The following is a 21068-nucleotide window of genomic DNA, read 5'->3' as shown; positions in this document are numbered from 1 at the left end:
TTAGAAAGTGTCAATCTAGATTTTTTTATAGCTGGTAAAGCATATCATTGAAGTAGATTTCAATGACATTTTTAAAATTCCATGGTTTGTTTGCCATGGTGGAGAAAAAGTGCCACTAAATGGTTTGTATTAACAAGCTAAATATGCCATTGATAAGTATCAATAGCATTGGATCCATCTTTTGAAAGCTGCCTTTGACAAAAGAAGATGCTCCTCCTACATTACCAGCAATATCTATCAAGCTCTTGTTGAAGTTTTGCAATATAAAAAATACAATGCTGAAGAGTTTCTCTCATAAATAAGGCAAAAGAAAATGCATCGAAAAAAAAAGGCTGCAAGAAAGGAAGATTTATGATCTAGAATGCAAACCTATGCTGCAATTTTTTTTTAACACTCTGCTTCATGTTTTGTTCTATCAATCATATTGCATAGCTGTGAAGAATGCTATCCCTTAGCTTTTCAATCTCCTTTTGTTTAGAGTATAGTAATTATTCCTTCTTAGCTAATAATTCCATGAGATCATCAAGACAAAGATCACTCTCATGAGCATTTGAATTAGGAAACTCAGTCAATGTAATAGTCCCCTTCATAGACTTGGAAGTGTTTGTTTTCAGCCATGAACCTGTCATTTGTATAGACTTTGTAGTATCAACCCCCTCACATCTTGCATTAACATCTCTGGTGCTGGATTGAGAGGTGACATCATTTCCCTTGTCAAGATTTTGATCTGTTGAATAACACTTGTATTTATTTCTTGTTATCTTGACATGATATACAAGAAGTACCATGTTATTTGGAATAAGGGTAAAAGGTAAACACCATTTTCATTTCACAAAGCATATAGAAATAATGAGTAATTTACTTGACCTTGCAACATGCACACTAAAAGAGCAGCAATAGTAATCAAAATCAGAGTTTGGATACAATTCACTCAAGCCTTACAAAAGCAAGAGTTGGCACTAGCTACCTGAGTTGGTCCAATTTGGACTCCATAAATATAACCAATAAGAAAAATAATGATGATCACTAATTTTTACATATCAAGCACAGGTAACCTTGTGAAACAAAATCCCAAATATCTTCGAGTTTGTATGTACTTACATGCTCATTAGAACATCTTGGCATAGGATTTTTGCTGCTGGTCACATCTATCAGCAAACTGCAACATATCTATGGTATTAAAGGAATTTCATAGAAATGAGATCTACAACTCTTTGTCAAGATTTATTACCATAACCCTTCTTCTTTGCAGAGCAAGCTTCTTCATTCCTCCAATAAAAACAAGAAAAGAAGTGAACTCATTGTTGTATTTATATCGTTACATGGACATATTTGATAAACTTATACAAAAGTTGGTTAGAGGAGGTGGCCTGTTAATTAAGGTGTCTGAGTTTCAAAAAATAGGTCATAAGTACCTAAGTGTCAGAAAGTTTACAAACCATGATTTTGTGTCTTCTAAAAGCTTTCACTAGAAACATCAATGTCATTAAGAGCCATGCAAACCATGATTTTGTGTCTTCTAAAAGCTTTCAGTAGAAACATCAATGTCATTAAGAGCCATGCAAGTCTGCAGGAGTTTGATCACAAAAAAATGATAAATACACATGCATTGCAATGTCAATGAACTTTCTCAAGATTTCTGCATCTTCCTTCAAATATACAAGTGCATCTTTGTATTCAGAAACTTGGTTTTCCAGGACTTAGGAACATGATGAAACAGGCAGTCTGTTATTACAAAAAATTTCATATAGAAATAAATACATATGAGCAGTCATCAAGTATTGTCTTATCAGTAATCCATGGCATATTCTTGTTTGCCTTATTAGTAATCCATAGCTTATCAGCATTTGAACAATGGCAATCCTTTTGCCTTCTGAGTTTTGTGTGTCTTACATTTCTTAATTGACCTTTAATGTGATTTTACTTTCGATTTTTTATTTTCACTAACTGTGTTGTATTTAGCTCTTTTCTTGAAACCATCGTTTAGGTTCATAACTCCAAACAAAAGAGTGAATTGAGTGTTTTTGGTTCTAAATATAGCTAGATATTGTAAACCTACATCATTGGTTCCAGTGTAAGTGCACAAATAATTTTTGTAGGAAGGTGAGGCCCTCATCATTGTGTACAACTCTGTCATTGGTTGGAGGCACCAGTTTGGAGATCTGAATATACTGGTATCTTCATGTTATACATCACCTTATTTTAGGCACGTTAACTAAAGGGGACCACATCAACATCCTTACCAATCAAGAATGCATGAAGGTAATTAATTAAACACTTTGAAAACTGATAATTTTTCAGGCTGACTGCTAAAAGTGATGGTGGTGTTTGTTAGGTCTTCCTTCTTGATTCCAAAATTGTAATATGGGGATCTATAAGGAGCAATAACTGCCTAGACTATTTGTTAGCATGATCAATTTGGAGCATGGTTCAATGATGAGGTGTACCCTCAAAGCTCTAAGATGCAGCCCTATTGCTCCATAAAGCTCTGCAAGCATTGGCTCCCAATAGGTGTATCCTGGTATAATCTTTCCTCCATTTCTGTCAAGTTTGCACAAGGTGATGGGGAGTTCTTTTGAAGAACCAACGATATGCCTATCTTCATCAACATCCATGGTCCTATTTTTGGGTCTCGAAACCCTAGGCATGGAATGAGTAAGAACATTTTACAAAAAAAATGGAAAGAAAGGTTAAAAACCATAGGGGTGGTTCAGTACACAAGATCGTCATATCATCTCGTTTACATTATTTCCTTCAAGTAAACAATAACACCATATCATATTTTTTACATGATTCACATGAATGCTTGGAAAGTGTGGAATTCTTGAATGTGTGCAATATGATAAAAATGTTTGAAGCAACATGTGTTGAATTAAAAAATTTAAGAGGCAATGGATCAACATATCAAATACAGGGTGTAGGTAACTCAGCTTACAACATGATCACATCATTTGACTTTGTATTTATTTTGTACTTGGTATAAGAAATTTTGGAATATAGTGATACTCTTTTGTCTGACATTACAAAATCAAAGACAAGACAAGATATAACATTATAACACGATATAACAATATCAGATTGAATCTCAATTGTATGATAGCATTTTTGAGGAAAAATGCGGTTTTGCTTACAAAAGCAGCTTTTAGATGTGCCAATGTCTTAACCAAACACACAAACCAATTTTTATAACTACTTAAAAAAAGAAAAAAACTTGTTTTCATTAAATTAATTTTTTTAAAAAGTTGAGTTTTAGAGAGTGTCAATCAAATAATTTGTTATATGCAGAGCACAAATGATGGCAAAGAAAAGGAAAAGGTAAGAAAAGAAATACAAGAAGATGGTAAGAGGAAAAAGTGAAAATGACATACAAAGGGAGCTTTCTCCTTCTCCTCTTTTTTTTTCCTTCTTGTCCTCCCAATGATGGAGGAGTAAGAGAAACAGGGTTGAGACACAAAAGAATGATGGATCAATATAGAGAGTCAAAAGCATCGTACAGACACCACTGGTGAGCGGCTTCTGTCTCTTTTTCTCTCTACATCTAGATCTCCATCTCTTTTCATAGCGCCCCTTAGACAGTACATGATGGAGGAGTAAGAGACAAGGATGAGACACAAAAGAATGATGGATTGACACAAAGAGTCAAAAGCATCGTATGAACAATACCGGTGAGCGGCCTCAATCTCTTTTTCTCTCTACATCTATATCTCCATCTATTTTTATAGGTCCCTTTAGACAGCACATGATGGAGGAGTAAAAGAAACAAGGATGAGACACAAAATAACAACAGATCGATATAGAGAGTCAAGTGCATCGTATAGACACCACCAGGGAGCGGCCTCTGCCTCTCTTTCTCTCTACACCTATTCTCCATCTATTTTTATAGCCCCTCTAAGACAGTACATGATGTAGGTCACCAGACTGATTATTCAGCTTCTTTTCTATCCATGAATGATGGTGGTCATCAGGGATTAACTGAGATTTTTGTAATCCACTCTTCTTACAAATGGCCTACCTTGTTAAAGTTATGATATAGTGTTATAGTGTTATCTTCACAATGATTGTAAAAGATGAAGTTGTACCATTACATGATAATTGACTTTTACCAGAAGTCATCTCAAACACCAAGAAACAAGATGATCAACTTTTACCAGAGATTGTCCTTGATACCAAAGAACAATATCTCATATTATCAAATATTATTCTTGACAATGAAAAACTTGATGAATGATGGTCATACATTGTCCCATATTCAGGTGAGGATGATAGTGAATACACACCATCAATGAAATCATTGAAGACTATTGTTGAACATTCTTATGTTCAAAGTGAAGCGCTCAATAAAGCCATGAAAATTTTCTTACGAATCTACATTCTTTCGTATGTTGATTAATTTTCTTTTATCAATAATTTGACTCATGTAATGAGAACGTTTTAGTAGTTTTTTTTAGTGCTTGTCACTTGTCATTGCACTTATATAAAGCCATGATAATGCATTAATAATTTCCAACATTTGTAGCACATTGGCACGTAATAGGGTCCCTAATCAACTATGACTCATGGCCAAACGTGCCATCGATATATAAGGATAACATGTGGGATCAAGTTCAAGTATATATGCTCTATACTTGTCATTTGTTTCTTTTTGTGTTGTATATAATGTATAACTCATCATAAAAGCAAAATTTAAGTTGGATAAATCTATGAAGATCTGGGTGTTGACAAAATTGAACTTGAAATGGATGGAAAGACTGGAATTGTGAACTTTAGAAAAAAAATACTTTGATCCATTCGAAAAAGATGAAGATCATTTTATTGGTCATGAATTAGCAAATAAGGTTGACCTATAACAATGGCAGGCTTGCTTAACAAGTTGGAATGCACCAAAGTGGAAGGTACATATTTTAATCTATGTGTTTTCAACCCACACATCGCACTTTTGAGTGTGCTATGCTCAATTGTAAGCAAAGTCAGAAAACAACAAGGAAAATTAGGTTAAATTGATGTTTCCACACACACTGGATAAAAAAGTATGACACAAATTTGTGAATTGTATAGTGTTATATAGTGTTATGTAGTGTTGTAACTTTATATAGTATTATGTAGTGTTATAGTGTTACATTGTTTACATATTTAATGAATGTCCTTATGCATATTATGTTCATTGTTTTGCTCATAGGTTACAACTTATATTTGTTACAACTTCAAAAGAAGTTGTCGATGTTCATAATTTTTTTAAATAATCAACATATGCAATTAATATTGTTAGTGCAAGCAGTAAACATAATAATGAATGGCATGAAGCTCAAACATATGATATTGCAATTAGAATTGTTATAGATAAACTTGAAATTAGAATGAAACTTAATCAAATTGGATCTCTACAGCGTCCTCGTGGTTCTAGATGAGGATGTCATTTCATGTATGTGTGTAGTTTGATAAAAATGTTCCATACAATATGTGTTGTATTAAAAAATTTAAGAGGCAATGGATCAACATATCAAACAGGGGGTGAAGGTAAATCAGCTTACAACATGATCACAACATTTGACTTTTTATTTATTTTGTATTTGGTATAAGAAATTTTGAGAAAAAGTGATATTCTTTTCTCAGGTATTGCAAAAGGCAAGACACGACACAACACTATAACACCATATAACACTATCGGATTGAATCTCATTTGGATTACAACATTTTTGAGGTACAATGCAGTTCTACATACAAAATCAGGTTTTGGAGGTGTGAGTGTCTTACCCAAACACACAAACCAATTTTTAAAACTACTTAAAAAAGAAAAAACTTGTTTTCATTGAATTATGTTTTTTTAAAAAACTGAGTTTTAGAGAGTGTCATTCAAATAATTTGTTATTATAGAGGACAAATGGAGGAAAAGAAAAAGAAAAGGAAAAACAAGAAAAACAAGAAGACAATAAGAGGAAAAAGTGAAAAGGGCATACGAATGGAGCTTTCTCCTTCTCCTTCACTTTTTCTTTCCCTTTTTTTCCTCCCGATGATTGAGGAGTATGAGAAACAAGGATGAAACACAAAAAAATGATGGATTGATATAGAGAGTCAAAAGCATCGCATTGACACCACCGGCGAGTAGCCTCTATGTCTCTTTCTCTCTACATTTACATCTCCATCTATTTTTCAGGGATTAACTGGGATTTTCATAGCTAACCTTCTTATAAATGGCTCAGCTTGTTACGATTATGATATAGTGTTGTAGTGTTATCTTCACAATTACTGAAAAAGATGAAGTTGTACCATTACAGGATGATGAACTTTTACTAAAAGCCATCTTAGACACCAAGAAACAAGATAATCAACTTTTACTAGAGATTGTCCTTGATACCAAAGAACAATATCTCACATTATAAGATATTGTTCTTGACACTGAGGAACAAGATCAATGATTGTCATACACTGATGATGATGATAGTGAATACACACCATCAATGAAATCAATGAAGATAGTTGTTGAACATTCTTATGTTCGAAGTGAAGAGCTCAATAAAGCCATGAAAAATTTCTTGTAAATCTATATTCTTTCGTATATTGATTAATTTTCTTTTGTCAACAATTTGACTCATGTAATCGGAATGTATTAGTAGTTCTTTTTTAGTGGTTGTCACTTTTCGTTGCAGCTATGTAATGCCGTGAGTTTTTAATTTGTTATTAATTCTCACCCAACCATATCTGACCGTTTCATCATATCTCATGTGCACGTAATTATTTGTGTGTTTTGTTTGTCTATATGTACGGTCTAGTGCATGACATGTACTAATCATTATGACAACACATTGAATATTCAACACTTAGTTCATTTGAAAAATTTGAAAGCTTCCCAAACTGATCATGGTAATAAATCATGAAGTTTTCTAATGAACTTTTCTTTTGAAGTTGTGCCACTGGGGCTGATATATTAACTAATTACATGTCATTGACATATTTTACAGGAATATGTCAAAAGAAGCACAAGACAAGAGGACGAAGCAACTTAAAAGTGGTCCAACTGAAAGATGGAAGAAAGATAAAAGTAAAATGAAATGAATATGGTCAAGCCATTGATGATAACAGATCAATAATTTCCAAATTTTGTTGCACATTGGCACGTAATAGGGTCTTCAATCAACTATCACTCATGGCCAAACGTGTGATCTATATGTAAGGACAACATGTGGGATCAAGTTTAAGTATATTTGCTTTATACATGTCATGTGTTTATTTTTGTGTTGTAATATAATGTATAACTCATCATATAGGCAAAATTTAAGTTGGATAAGTCTATGAGGATATAGATGTTGACACAATTGAACTTGAAATGGAAAGACTCAAAATGTGAATTAAAGAAAACAAAAGCTTTGATCCATTTGAAAAGGATGAAGATCGTTTATTGGTGATGAATTGACAAATAAGTTGGCCTACAGCTATGACGGGCTTGCTTAACAAGATGGAATGCACGAAAGTGGAAGGTACATATTTTAATCTACTTTTTTGCGATCCACACATCGCACTTTTGAGTGTGCTATGCTCAATTGTAAGCAAAGTCAGAAAAAAACAAGGCAAATCAGGCCAAATCGATGTTTCTACACACACTGGATCAAAAAGTATGACACAAATTTGCGAATTGTATAGTGTTATATAGTGTTACGTAGTGTTATAGTGGTATATAGTATTATATAGTGTTATAGTGTCTACATGCTGAAAGAATGTTCTTACACATATTATGTTCATTGTTTTACTCATAGGGTAAACTTATACTTGTTACAACTTTAAAAAAAGTTGTCGATGTTCATAAATTTTTTAAATAATTAACATATGTAATTAACGTTGTTAGTGCAAGCAGTAAATGTAATAATGAATGGCATGAAGCTCAAACACATAAAATTGCATTTAGAATTGCTATAGATGAACTTCAAATAGGACGAGAACTTAATCAAATTGGATCACTACAGTGGCATGGTCAAACTAAATGGGGATGTCATTTCATGTATGTGTGCAGTTTGATAAAAATGTTTGATGCAACATGTGTAGCATTAAAAAATTTAAGAGGCAACATATCAACATGTCAAATACAAGGTGAAGTTAATTCAGCTTACAACATGATCACGTCATTTGAATTTGTATTTATTTTGTACTTGGTATAAGAATTTTTGGGAAAGAGTGATACTCTTCCTCAGGTATTGCAAAAACAAAGACAAGATACGATATAACACTATAACACTAACACTGTCGGATTGAATCTCATTTGGATGACAGTGTTCTTGAGGTAAGATGCAGTTTTGCTTACAAAATCAGGTTTTGGATGCGCCAGTGCCTTACCCAAACACAAACAAATTTTAAAAAAACCAAGTTTTAGAGAGTGTCATTCAAAAAATGTGTTATATACAGAGGACAAATGATGGAAAAGAAAAAGGAAATGGAAAGAAAACAAAAACCAGAAGACAATAAGAGAAAAAATTGAAAAGGTCATACGAAGAGAGCTTTCTCCTTCTCCTCCACTATTTTTGCCTTCTTTTCTTCCCGATGAAGGAGGAGTAAGAGAAAGAAGGATGAGACACAAAAGAACGACAGATCAATATAAAGAGTCAAAAGCATCATACTAACACCTCTGGTGAGTGGCCTTTGTATCTTTTTTTCTCTACATCTACATCTCCATCTATTTTTATAGCCCTTCTTAGATAGCACATGATGGAGGAGTAAGAGAAACAGGGTTGAGACACAAAAGAATGACGGATTGACATAGAGAGTCAAAAGCATTGTACAGACACCCCCGATGAGCGACCTCTCTCTCTTTTTCCCTCTACATCTATATCTCCATCTATTTTTTTGGCCCCCCTTACACAATACATGATGGAGGAGTAAGGGAAACAGGGATGAGACACAAAAGAACAACAGATTGATATAGACAGTCAAAAGTCGTACAAACACCACTAGTGAGTGGCCTCAGTCTCTCTTTCTCTTTACATCTATATCTCCATTTATTTTATAGCTCCCCTAAGACGTACATGATGCAAGTCGCCAGATTGATTATTTAGCTTCTTTTCTATTCATGAATGATGGTGGCCCAACTGAAAGATGGAAGAAAGAAAGTAAAATGAAGTGAATATGGTCAAGCCATTGATGATAACACATCAATAATTTCCAACATTTGTAGCACATTGGCACGTAATAGGGTCTCCAATCAACTATCACTCATGGCCAAACGTGCCATCTATATTTAAGAATGAAATGTGGGATCAAGTTCAAGTATATTTGCTTTATACTTGCCATTTGTTTCTTTTTGTGATGTAATATAATGTATAACTCATTATGTAGGCAAAATTTAAGTTAGATAAATTTATGAAGACGTGGATGTTGACAAAATTGAACTTGCAATGGAAAGATTGGAAATGTGAACTAAAGAAAAATATACTTTGATCAATTAAAAAAGGATGAAGATCGTTTTGTTGGTGATGAATTAGCAAATAAGGTTGACCTACAACTCCACCATTCTTGCTGAACAAGAAGTAAAGGACCAAAGTGGAAGGTACGTATTTTAATCTACGTTGAACCGATCCACACATCACACTTTTGAGTGTGCTATGCTCAATTGTAAGCAAAGTAAAAAAAAAAACAAGGCAAATCAGGCTAAATTGATGTTTCCACACACACTGGATCAAAAGGTTTGGCACAAATTTGCGAATTATATAGTGCTATATAGTATTATGTAGTGTTATAGTGCTACATAGTATTATGTAGTGTTATAGTATTATATAGTGTTATAGTGTTTACATGTTGAAAGAATATCCTTACGCATATTATGTTGATTCCTTTGCTCATAGTTTACAACTTATACTTGTTACAACTTCAAAAGAAGTTGTCAATTTTCGTAAATTTTTTAAACAATTAACATATGTAATTAACATTGTTAGTGCAAGCAGTAAATGTAATAATGAATGACATGAAGCTCAAACATATGAAATTGAATTTAAAATTTCTATAGATGAACCTGAAATAGGAAGGTGACTTAAAAAATTGGACCACCACAATGGCCTGGTGATACTAGATGGAGATGTCATTTCTTGTATATGTTCAGTTTGATAAAAATATTCAATGCAACATGTGTTGTATAAGAAAATTTAAGAGGCAACAGATCAACATATCAAATACGGGGTGAAGTTAATTCAGCTTACAACATGATCACCTCATTTGACTTTGTATTTATTTTGTACTTGGTTTAAGATATTTTGGGACAGAATGATACTCTTTGTGAGGTATTGCAAAAGCAAAGACAAGACATGATATAACACTATAACAACATATAACACCATCGGATTGAATCTCATTTGGATGACAACGTTCTGAGGTAAAATGTAGTTTTGCTTACAAAATCAAGTTTTAGATGTGCCATTGTCTTACCCAAACACAAACAAATTTTTAAAACTATTTAGAAAAGAAAAAACTTGTTTTCATTAAATTAACTTTTTAAAAAAACTGAGTTTTAGAATGTCATTCAAATAATTTGTTATATATAGAGGACAAATGATAGAAAAGAAAAAGAAAAAGGAAACAAAAGAAAAGAAAAACAAGAAGACAATAAGAGAAAAAAGTGAAAAGGTCATATGAAGGGAGTTTTGTCTTTTTCCTTCATTATTTTTGCCTACTTTTCTTTCCGATGATGGAGGAGTAAGAGAAAGAGGGATGAGACACAAAAGAACGACGGATTGATATAGAGAGTCAAAAGCATCGTACAGACACCACCGGGAAGCGGCCTATGCATCTTTTTCTCTCTACATCTATATCTCCATCTATTTTTGTAGCCCCCCCTTAGACAATAGTACGTGATGGAGGAGTAAGAGAAACAGGGATGAGACACAAAAGAAAAATGGATCGATATAGAGTCAAAAACATCGTACATACACAACCGGTGAGCGGCCTATGTATATTTTTCTCTCTACATCTATATCTCCATCTATTTTTATAGTCTCCCTTAGACAATACGTGATGGAGGAGTAAGAAAAACAATGATGAGACACAAAAGAACAACAAATCGATAGAGAGAGTCAAAAGCATCGTACAGACACCACCGGTGAGTGGCCTCTATCTCTTTTTCCATCTACATCTATATCTCCATCTATTTTTATGGTCCTCCTTAGATAGTACTTGATGGAGGAGTAAGACAAACGGGGATGAGACACAAAAGAACGACAAATCGACATATAGAGTCAAAAGCATCACACAGACACTACCGGTGAATGACCTCTATCTCTCTTTCTTTCTACATCTATATCTCCATCTATTTTTACAACCCCCTTAGACGGTACATGATGTAGGTCGCCAAATTGATTATTCATCTTCTTTCCTATCCGTGAATGACGGTAAATCTACATTCTTTCGTATGTTCATTAATTTTCTTTTATCAATAATTTGACTCATGTAATGAGAATGTTTTAGTAGTTTTTTTTAGTGGTTGTCACTTTTTGTTGCAATTAAGTAATGCCATGAGTTCCTAATTTGTTCTTAATTCTCACTTATCCATATCCGATTGTTTCATCATACCTATGTGCACGTAATTATTTGTGCATTCTATTTGTCTATATGTACAGTCTCATGCATGACAGGTACTAATCATTGTGACACATGTTGAATATTCAACACTTATTTCATTTGAAAAAGATGGAAGCATGGAAGCTTTCCAAACTGATCATGGTAATAAATCATGAAGTTTTCTAACTTTTGTTGTCAAGTTGTGCCATTGGTGCTGATATATTAACTAATTACATGTTATTGACATTTTTTACATGAACATGTCAAAATAAGCATGAGACAAGAGGGCGAAGCAACTTAAAAGTGGTCCAATTGAAAGATGAAAGGAAGATGAAAGTAAAATGAAATGAATATGGTCAAGCCGTTGATAATAACACACCATTAATTTCTGACTTTTGTTGCACATTGGCATCTAATAGGGTTTCCAATTAACTATGACTCATGAACAAACATGCCAACTATATTTAAGGATAACATGTGGGATCAAGTTCAAGTATATTTGCTTTATACTTGTCATTTGTTTATTTTTGTTTTGTAATATAATATATAACTCATCATATAGGCAATAAGTTGGATAAATCTATGAAGATGCGGGTGTTGACAAAATTGAACTTGAAATGGACAGACTAGAAACGTGAACTAGAGAAAAAAAATACTTTGATCCATTCAAAAATGATGAAGAATGTTTTGTTGGTGATGAATTAGCAAATATGGTTGAACTACAACAACGGCAGACTTGCTTAACAAGATGTAATGCACCAAAGTGGAAGGTACATATTTTAATCTATGTTTTTGTGACCCACACGTCACACTTTTGAGTGTGCTATGCTCAATTGTATGTAAAGTCAAAAACAAAACAAGGCAAATCAGGCTACATTGATGTTTCCACATACACTGGATCAAAAAGTATAGCACGAATTTGAGAATTGTGTAGTGTTATATAGTGTTATAGTGTTATGTAGTGTTATAGTATTTACATGTTGAATGAATGTCTTTATGTGTATTATGTTCATTGTTTTGCTCACAAATTATGACTAGTTCTTGTTACAGCTTCAAAAGATATTATCGATGTTCATAATTTTGTTAAATAATTAACATATATAATTAATGTTGTTAGTGGAAGCAGTAAACGTAATAATGAATGGCATGAAGCTCGATCATATGAAATTGCGTTTAGAATTGCTATAGATGAACTTGAAATGGAAAGGGGACTTAATCAAATTGGATCACGACGGTGGCCTGGTGATACTAGATGAGGATGTCATTTCTTGCATGTGTGTAGTTTGATAAAAATTTTCGATGTAACATGTGTTGTATTATAAAATTTAAGAGGTAATGGGTCAATATATCAAATACAGGGTGAAGGTAATCCAGCTTACAACATGATCACATCATTTGACTTTGTATTTATTTTGTACTTGGTATAAAAAATTTTGGGACAGAGTGATACTCTTTATCAGGTATTGCAAAAGCAAAAACAAGACACGATATAACACTATATAAACTGTCGGATTGAATTGCATTTGGATGACAACATTTTTGAGGTAAAATGTGGTTTTGCTTACAAAATCAGGTCTTAGATGTGCCAGTGTCTTACCCAAACACAAACCAATTTTTAAAACTACTTAAAAAAGAAAAAACTTGCTTTCATTAAATTAATTTTTTTAAAAAACTGAGTTTTAGAGAGTCATTCAAATAATTTATTATATACATAGCACAAATGATGGAAAAGAAAAAGGAAAAGGAAAGAAATCAAAAACAAGGAGGCCAATAGAGGAAAAAGTGAAAAGGGCATATGAAGGGAGCTTTCTTCGTCTCCTCTACTTTTTTTCCCTTTTCCTCCCAATGATTGAGGAGTAAGAGTCTAAAGCATCGTACAGACACCACTGGTGAGCATCGTTTGTCTCTTTTTCTCTCTACATTTAAATCTCCATCTATTTTTATAGTACCCCTTAGACAGTACATGATGCTGGTCACCAAATTGATTATTTAGATTCTTTTCTATTTGTGAATGACGGTAGCCATCAGGGATTAACTGGAATTTTCGTAGCCTAATCTTCTTACAAATGGCCCAAGTTTCTACGATTTTGATATAGTGTTATAATGTTATCTTCACAATGACTGAAAAAGATGAAGTTGTACCATTACAGGATGATCGACTTTTACTAGAAGTCATCTCAAACACCAAGAAACAAGATGATGAACTTTCACTAGAGGTTGTCCTTGATAGCAAAGAACAATATCTCACATTATCAAATATTGTTCTTGACACTGAAGAACAAGATGAATGGTGGTCATACATTGTCCCAGATTCAGATGATGATGATAGTGAATGCACACCATCAATAAAATCAATGAAGAAAGTTGTTGAACATTCTTATGTTCGAAGTGAAGAGCTCAATAAAGCCATGAAAAATTTCTTACGAATCTACATCCTTTCGTATGTTGATTAATTTTCTTTTATCAATAATTTGACTCATGTAATGAGAACGTTTTAGTAGTTTTTTTTTAGTGGTTGTCAATTTTCATTGCAATTATGTAATGCCATGAGTTCTTAATTTGTTCTTAATTCTCACTTATCCATATCCAATTCTTTCATCATATCTCATGTGCATGTAATTATTTGTGCATTCTATTTGTCTATATGTATGGTCTTGTGCATGACAGGTACTAATAATTATGACACACGTTGAATATTCAACATTTAGTTCATTTGAAAAAGATGGAAGCATGGAAGCATGGAAGCTTCCTAAACTGATCATGGTCTTTTGTTGTGAAGTTGTGCCATTGGTGCTGATATATTAACTAATTACATGTTATTGACATTTTTTACAGGAATTTGTTAAAATGAGCACAAGGCAAGAGGACGAAGCAACTTAAAAGTGGTCCAACTGAAAGATGGAAGAAAGATAAAAGTAAAATGAAATGAATATGGTCAAGCCATTGTTGATAATGCAACCATTTTGTTGTCTACCCTTTCTCCCATCACTTTCTTTCTGCTACCTTACCTTCCCTCCTTCTCATCCTCCCCTCCTGCATCTCCCCAAGGCAGTTCCATCTCCTTTCTCCTTTCTCCTTTGTCCTCCGTCAATAATGGTTGGTGAGTTACCTTGATGTCTTGGCTCATCAATTGATGGTGGTGGATAGAAAAGCTCAAAAACCAAATGCTCAAAGAGTTGACAAGAAATGTAGCTTCAGTTGAATGTATCATCTATGTTGACGTCCACTTTGCCCTTCACATTGGTTGGAGGATGATTTTAGCTTCTTACTAGCTCTCTTTCTCTATCCTGCCTCTTCATTTTTCTATTTTTCTTGTTATTTTTTGTTCTTGTTTGTTTGCTAATTTTTCTCTTATGTACCTCTTCTTCTTTTCTTCTATTGCTTTTGTTTCTTAGTGACACCTTGTCATCCGAACTTGTTTTTCTTCAATGAATTTACATTTTGTTGGGTCTCTCTCTCTCTCTCTTTCTCTCTCTCTTGATGTAGTTTTATCAAATATCAATTGTCCCCATTGTCTTAAATGGTTAGACATTTTTCCAAAATTTTAACTGCTTAAATCAACTTATATATTGATTGTTGGATGTCAAAGAAATGTAAATCTGTTTATATATGAAAACTTTTTAGTAAACAAGCATACATCATTTCATGCATTGCAAGTATTAGTTCTCTAACAAATGCTCATGATCACACACTTGACAGGATTCATCATTCCAATTGTTTGACAGTGGTTGTAGTTGCTTATTATATTAGATGGAATGATTCATTCATTAAAAAGTGGGCTCGCCTTGGATTGCTTGCACGTGTTGATTAACAGCCAGCAGAAAAGGCACCGCCTCATAGGTAGGTGAAAAGTTGTTCATTTTACTTTTGTTTTTTACATAGGGTGTATTAAACTTTTGATGAAAATATGTTTCCAACCAAACTTATAGTTCTCCATTTCTGCAACATGTCATTCACTTACTCTTATTTGGACTTTGCTCTGGGCACTGGCAAAGTAGTTGGTATGCCTTCTTCTTTCCACATTGAATTCTATCCTTCAAACTACTTCTTGGTTTTCTATGAGGAATGAGGTATGAACCAACTTATCTTTTTAATCACTATAGAGCATCAAATGTAAAGGCTTTACAGGCACCTTGACAATGATCAACATAAAATGTTAGGCTGCTTTCTGAATTTTATATGAACTACCATGAATATGTACTAGGTATCAGAGGGACCATTTTAAAAACTCATTGAGAGCACAAAGTTAGGAATTATTTACATAAACATGCATATCCTTTCATCTTTTGCATATGTGCATTCTTGCAGGTAAAAAAAGATGGATAGGAAACCTCTCATGATCACATGACTAATCTTTATGCTTCTCTATCCTTTGGGATTTTCATATCACTTTACATTGAAGTGAATCATCAAGTTAGTTAAAACTTAATTTTTTGTAAAAAAAAAAATCTTCATTTTGACTTTATATAGAATAAAAATTCTCTAAAAATCATTCTCATTAACAGCCTCCCTCTTGTGTATCAAATACATTATTTTCAGGTTTCTACTCATAAAAGGGATGTTTTGGTTACTTTCTGCATTGTAGCTGAACTTGGGACTAAATCATTTGGCCAGTATGTGATTTCTATGGCCTAAAATGTAAATATTCTTGCATTTTAATTCCCCAATCAATGTTGATCTTTCTTGGTTAGACTGCTTTCTGGATGTCCTTACTACTTCTGCTTATCTCATATTTGGGAGGTTGATTTCATAAGGTCAATTTTATTTTGAGCAAGAATTCTGTATTTTGGTATGCTTTTTAATGTTTTTTAATAGAAAATGGGCTGATAGTTTTCGTTATGTTGCTATCATTCAGGTAAAAAGTTTAACTGACCTTCTGAACTTTTATGGTGCAAGAAATAAAATCTGTTTGGAATCTTCTTTCAAATTTTCCTTCTTCCGACACAATGAATGAAGTAGGATTTAACAAGGAAACTATGATCAATATAGTAACTTCAGTTCATTGTTTTGCTTTATGTGTTAGTGTTGTTGTTCGTATCTCTTGTTACAATATATTTTGCATGACATGTACTTCATGCAGCACCATTTTCTCTTATCTGCACTAAGGAGGGGAGGCAAAGGAGAACTGCCTTTGATTGAATGAAGATAAAATGCAGCCACCAGCGCCATTAATGGAAGCCAAGAATTGGCAAAGATGTTGTTCCTCATTCACTTGACCTTACTCTTTTATATGCCTTCCACCATCAACAACCATGATACTGAGCAGTAACATGCCTCGAGGAAATCACAAGGCCTTTTTTCTTAATATTCTCATGTAACTTTTCTGTAATATTGAAATGCATAAACAATTTCTTTTGTAATGTAACAGCTTATTATGGTGTTAACTATATATATATATATATATATATAACACAGACACATCACAAATGTAGAATAGTAACAATAACCATGGCTAATGCATAAGTACTTGTAGCTATTGCAAGTAGCAGCCACAGTCTAAATCATGGTCGAAGGTCAATAGCTATAAGGTTGTTGCATGGTCACTTTAGTTGACAGCAACAAAAAAGATTTTGGCTGTTCAGCCACAGTTTTGGATCTATCGTACACAGGTTTGACCATGCCTAATGGTCCTTTTTGTTGTAGTGCTCTCCCTCTCTTCTTTGTATTTGTGTCTAACAAAATTTAAACCAGAAAATGAAGCTTCAACAATTCAACTAGGATACTGATATATGGAATATAATAAAATAGAAACAATTTTTTGATTATAGCCTTAATTTTAACTAGAGTGCATTTAATCTTCAACACATGCGATTGCACTCTAATCTTATTAATTTAATGATGCATGCAATTTTTTATGTTGTTCAGCCATGGAAACTCTTTTATGAAGACTTTTACCATCCTAACTTTCTTGTTCATTATATTTACCCAAAAAATGTTATTACCAGTAAAATCAATCCTTTATTGGTAACTCCATTTCTTTCAATAAGGCCATATGCTTAACATGATGTTTGTATTGATTGGGAGTACATAAAAACAAAATGGGTTTGGATAAAATTACTTTGAAAACTTTTGATTAATTCTTACTACACTATGACTAGAATTTACTGCGTACTGTCGGCCAAGTACTTGATGATTTGACATGTTCTGCCACAAAGACCTATTGACCTATTATTGCATATTAATAGGCTACAGATGTGCTTTATCCATAGTAATTTCTATCTTAGCTAACAAAATACACTCTCTTGCTGCTCTATTTGATAGAAAAAGGTGTTTAAGTTGAATATGCCTTTTAGTGACATCGTCTACACGTCACTTTTCTTGTAAAGCTTCTGACAAAGGGATACAAACGATGTATATAAAGGAGAAAAACATTCAATCAAAGTTGACCTATTGCTTTTCTGGGTTAGCTGGGTTTCTCATCGCCAGACAGAAGGCTAAAGCTACCACCCAACCCGTTATCTCCCTACGGTATAGGGTCTGACTTCAGTGCCTGAAGGTGTTGTACCCCACCATGCTTCAGCTCGATGCCCTAGAAATTCAAAATGATACTGGCTGCCTACCATCTCCGCTCCAACCGCCGCACCATCCGCCTCCCCCCCCCGACAAAGGGAATTGACTAATTTCTTTTGGTTTCTAACTAGCTAAATATCATAACTGTCATGAACATTGCATCAGGAACAAATTTCATTTTTTATTTCCAAGCGGTGCGACATCTTGGGTGCTTGATGGCATCTCCTAACATAAGCTGGTAGAGCTCTGCCTCATCCCTTCCTGTTATTTGCTTGAAAAAAATGGTTATGAGATTCTTTCCAATCAACATAAACCAAATATATGTTTGGCACAACTTGGGACTTAAAATTAGATTTTCACCGTCAAATTTAGGCTTCCACTGCAGGTGATCAGGTTAACAACACGCCACATGGAAAAGAGGCTCAAAGGCCCCTCCATTACCCCTACTTCCAAGGCCTTGGGCTGCATTGGCATCAGTAGTGACATAGTGCATCCTTCAACTTAGGTACTTCATCCCATCACTTAAGATGCAGAAACATAACACCCACGAGACAAATTTATGCCTTCTTCGAAGTTGATTTATTAGTTAAAAAAAATGCGTTCTTGGAACTGCAAGTCCTTGCTCTTGAAGCTGGCGTTTTTCAACCTTGTCATCACACCTTAATTTGTTTGCACGTTACCGCTTATTGAAGCTTTGTCCTCTGTGAGGCTGACTCATTCTTCCTGTTGTTTCATTAATAGAATCTCTGGACTGCCTGTGAGAAGCATCTCTTGTGATTTTCTTCTATCCATTTTGGGTTTTCATCCAGAAGAAAGTAAAGGTACCAAGAACACCGTACATGAAGGTCCATTAATTTTCTACCTGTATGCCATAAAAGGCCTTACTCACATTATAAACTATCTGTTATAACTGGATATGTCTCTTTACATCTAAAAGAAGAAAAAAAAAACCTTGTTTAATTAAATATTGGGTTGGTATCAATTTTGAGACGAATACTAGAGGCTTGTGACATGTTGCGAGTTTGCAGGGTTTGGCCTTCCTAACTCTTTTTGGCAATTTTCATTTGGCTGCAATATTGGTGATAGGTCTTCATCTTCTTTCTTCATCGAAGCCTCAACTAGAGCCTTCTTCTTCTATCTTACTTGAACCCTGTAGCTCAGAGTGGCACATGCCATGCATGTGTCTGATTTCTGATTGATATTTTGGTGGTTTAAAAACAAACTATCAAGCCAAATATTAATCACTTGATTTCTTTAGAATAAGCAGACAACTATGAGCAAATTGAATTAATTTATTATCCCCTTCTTTTCTCCAGCAATTTTCAATCAGACAATTGGTTTGCTTTTAAAGGCCATTAAAAAAGAGATGCAAGACAAATGGGCATAGTTTTGCCACATGCACCCACCTACATACATGAATATGTTTCTGTTTATGTGATGACAAGAGAATCAACCATTTATTAGGATGCAAATCATGTGGTACATGATACAACTTGTGAAATAAAATAAGAATAGAAAGTTTCTTTATTTAGATTTGATTTTTCTTTTGTTTCAAAGTAATTTTGATGATTTACCCACCAACGGACTCTAAATTTGTAGTAGCCAGAACTAAGAGACGGGAATCTAGTTTTGGACCCACCTTTTGTAGCCCCTACCCCGTCTCCATCCCTGTCCCTAAAAGTCCCTTTCATGTCTTGTACATCCTGTGATGTTTAATAGTTCACATCATAATTCAGACTAAATTGTTTTAATACATTTTTTTTAATGTTTCTCCTACTTTTTTTAGGAAGGTATAATTTTTTAACAATTTGGAAAATGACATTTAAATTCCGAGTGAGCAAGATGTTAACAACTCACAGCTTGAAAAAGATGCTAAAGCCCCTTGGTTCCCTCTGACTCCCAAATGAGATTAAATTTTTTTAAGTGTCAATTATTTTGCATCGGTCCACTTGATCCAGATTTAATTAGTATTATGTATTTTGTACCGGTGAGCTTGATCAAGATTTAATTAGGCCTCTGTGTGTGTGTTCGTTTTTTTGGATTTGGTAACATGAGATGCATACTATAAGTCTTTAATTATGCACGGGTTAACTTGCAAGCTTTAAGCAATGTCGTCTAGCTAGTCATGAGGTGTTTGGAGCCCTTGCAGGTAAAATTAAACATCTTTTATATACAAGTTCAGGAACTTATTAAGAATGGTAATGAAATCCACCCGGATCTCATTTTATGCATCGAGACTCCTGGATGTTGCTCTTAAAACGTAAGTACAATTTCGATTGTATCTCTAGGAACGAGACCCTTTTTCTCTCTTACAACACCAAGAAAAGAAAATGGAGAAGAAGAAAAAAAGACATAAGGATTTTACGTTGTTTGGAGACAAGGTTCTCCAGCATCCACAGCTCCACACAGATTTCATTTTCACAGAAAGATCAAAGATCTCAAGAAACTGCTCCCTCGTAAACATAAAAATTAGGACAAACCTTCAAAAGGCCTAATTAGATAAAGGTCCTTACAAAAAATTCAGTTCATTCTTAACAGAGATACAAAATTATTTTGGATTCACGAGAATTCTGGATGCCTATTAAGTATAAATTAAGCTTCAAACTCCAAAAGAAGAAGACATAAGGATTTTAGGTCGTTTGGGGATAAGGTTCTCTTGCATCCACAGTTGCACAGAGATTTCGTTATCATAGAAAGATCGAAGTTTACAAGAAACCGCCCCATGGTAAACATAAAAATTAGGACAAACCTACAAAATGCCTAATTAGATAAAGGTCCTTACAAAAAAATCAGTTCATTCTTAACATATATACAAAATTATTTGAATTCACGAAAATTATCGAAGTCTATTATACTTATAAATTAAGCTTCAAACTCCAACAATCTCTACATTATATTTATCTAAGAGAATCGTGAGGTATATAATCAAACAGATCCATGGTGGACCTCATTCACCGTCCAAAAGCAGAGTGGGTTTAGTTTCATTTTACGCATCTGGTCCAGCCTCTTGTCCCTCAGCTTATTACTTT

The 21068-nt window shown here is 33.8% G+C and overlaps 1 long non-coding RNA gene across 1 annotated transcript; it reads left to right on the top strand.

Moving 5' to 3' along the window:
- The first annotated feature begins 15274 nt into the window (after positions 1-15274).
- LOC126410279 (uncharacterized) lies at positions 15275-16772 on the top strand. Its single transcript, XR_007573988.1, has 3 exons — positions 15275-15369; positions 15528-15599; positions 16610-16772. It is a non-coding gene; the product is annotated as an uncharacterized LOC126410279 (long non-coding RNA).
- Positions 16773-21068: the final 4296 nt, after the last annotated feature.

Source organism: Nymphaea colorata, chromosome 7, assembly GCF_008831285.2.
Source record: "Nymphaea colorata isolate Beijing-Zhang1983 chromosome 7, ASM883128v2, whole genome shotgun sequence".
Classification (NCBI taxonomy): Eukaryota; Viridiplantae; Streptophyta; class Magnoliopsida; order Nymphaeales; family Nymphaeaceae; genus Nymphaea; species Nymphaea colorata.
Note: the sequence above shows the minus strand (reverse complement) of the source record. Positions and strands in the feature narration are given on the sequence as shown.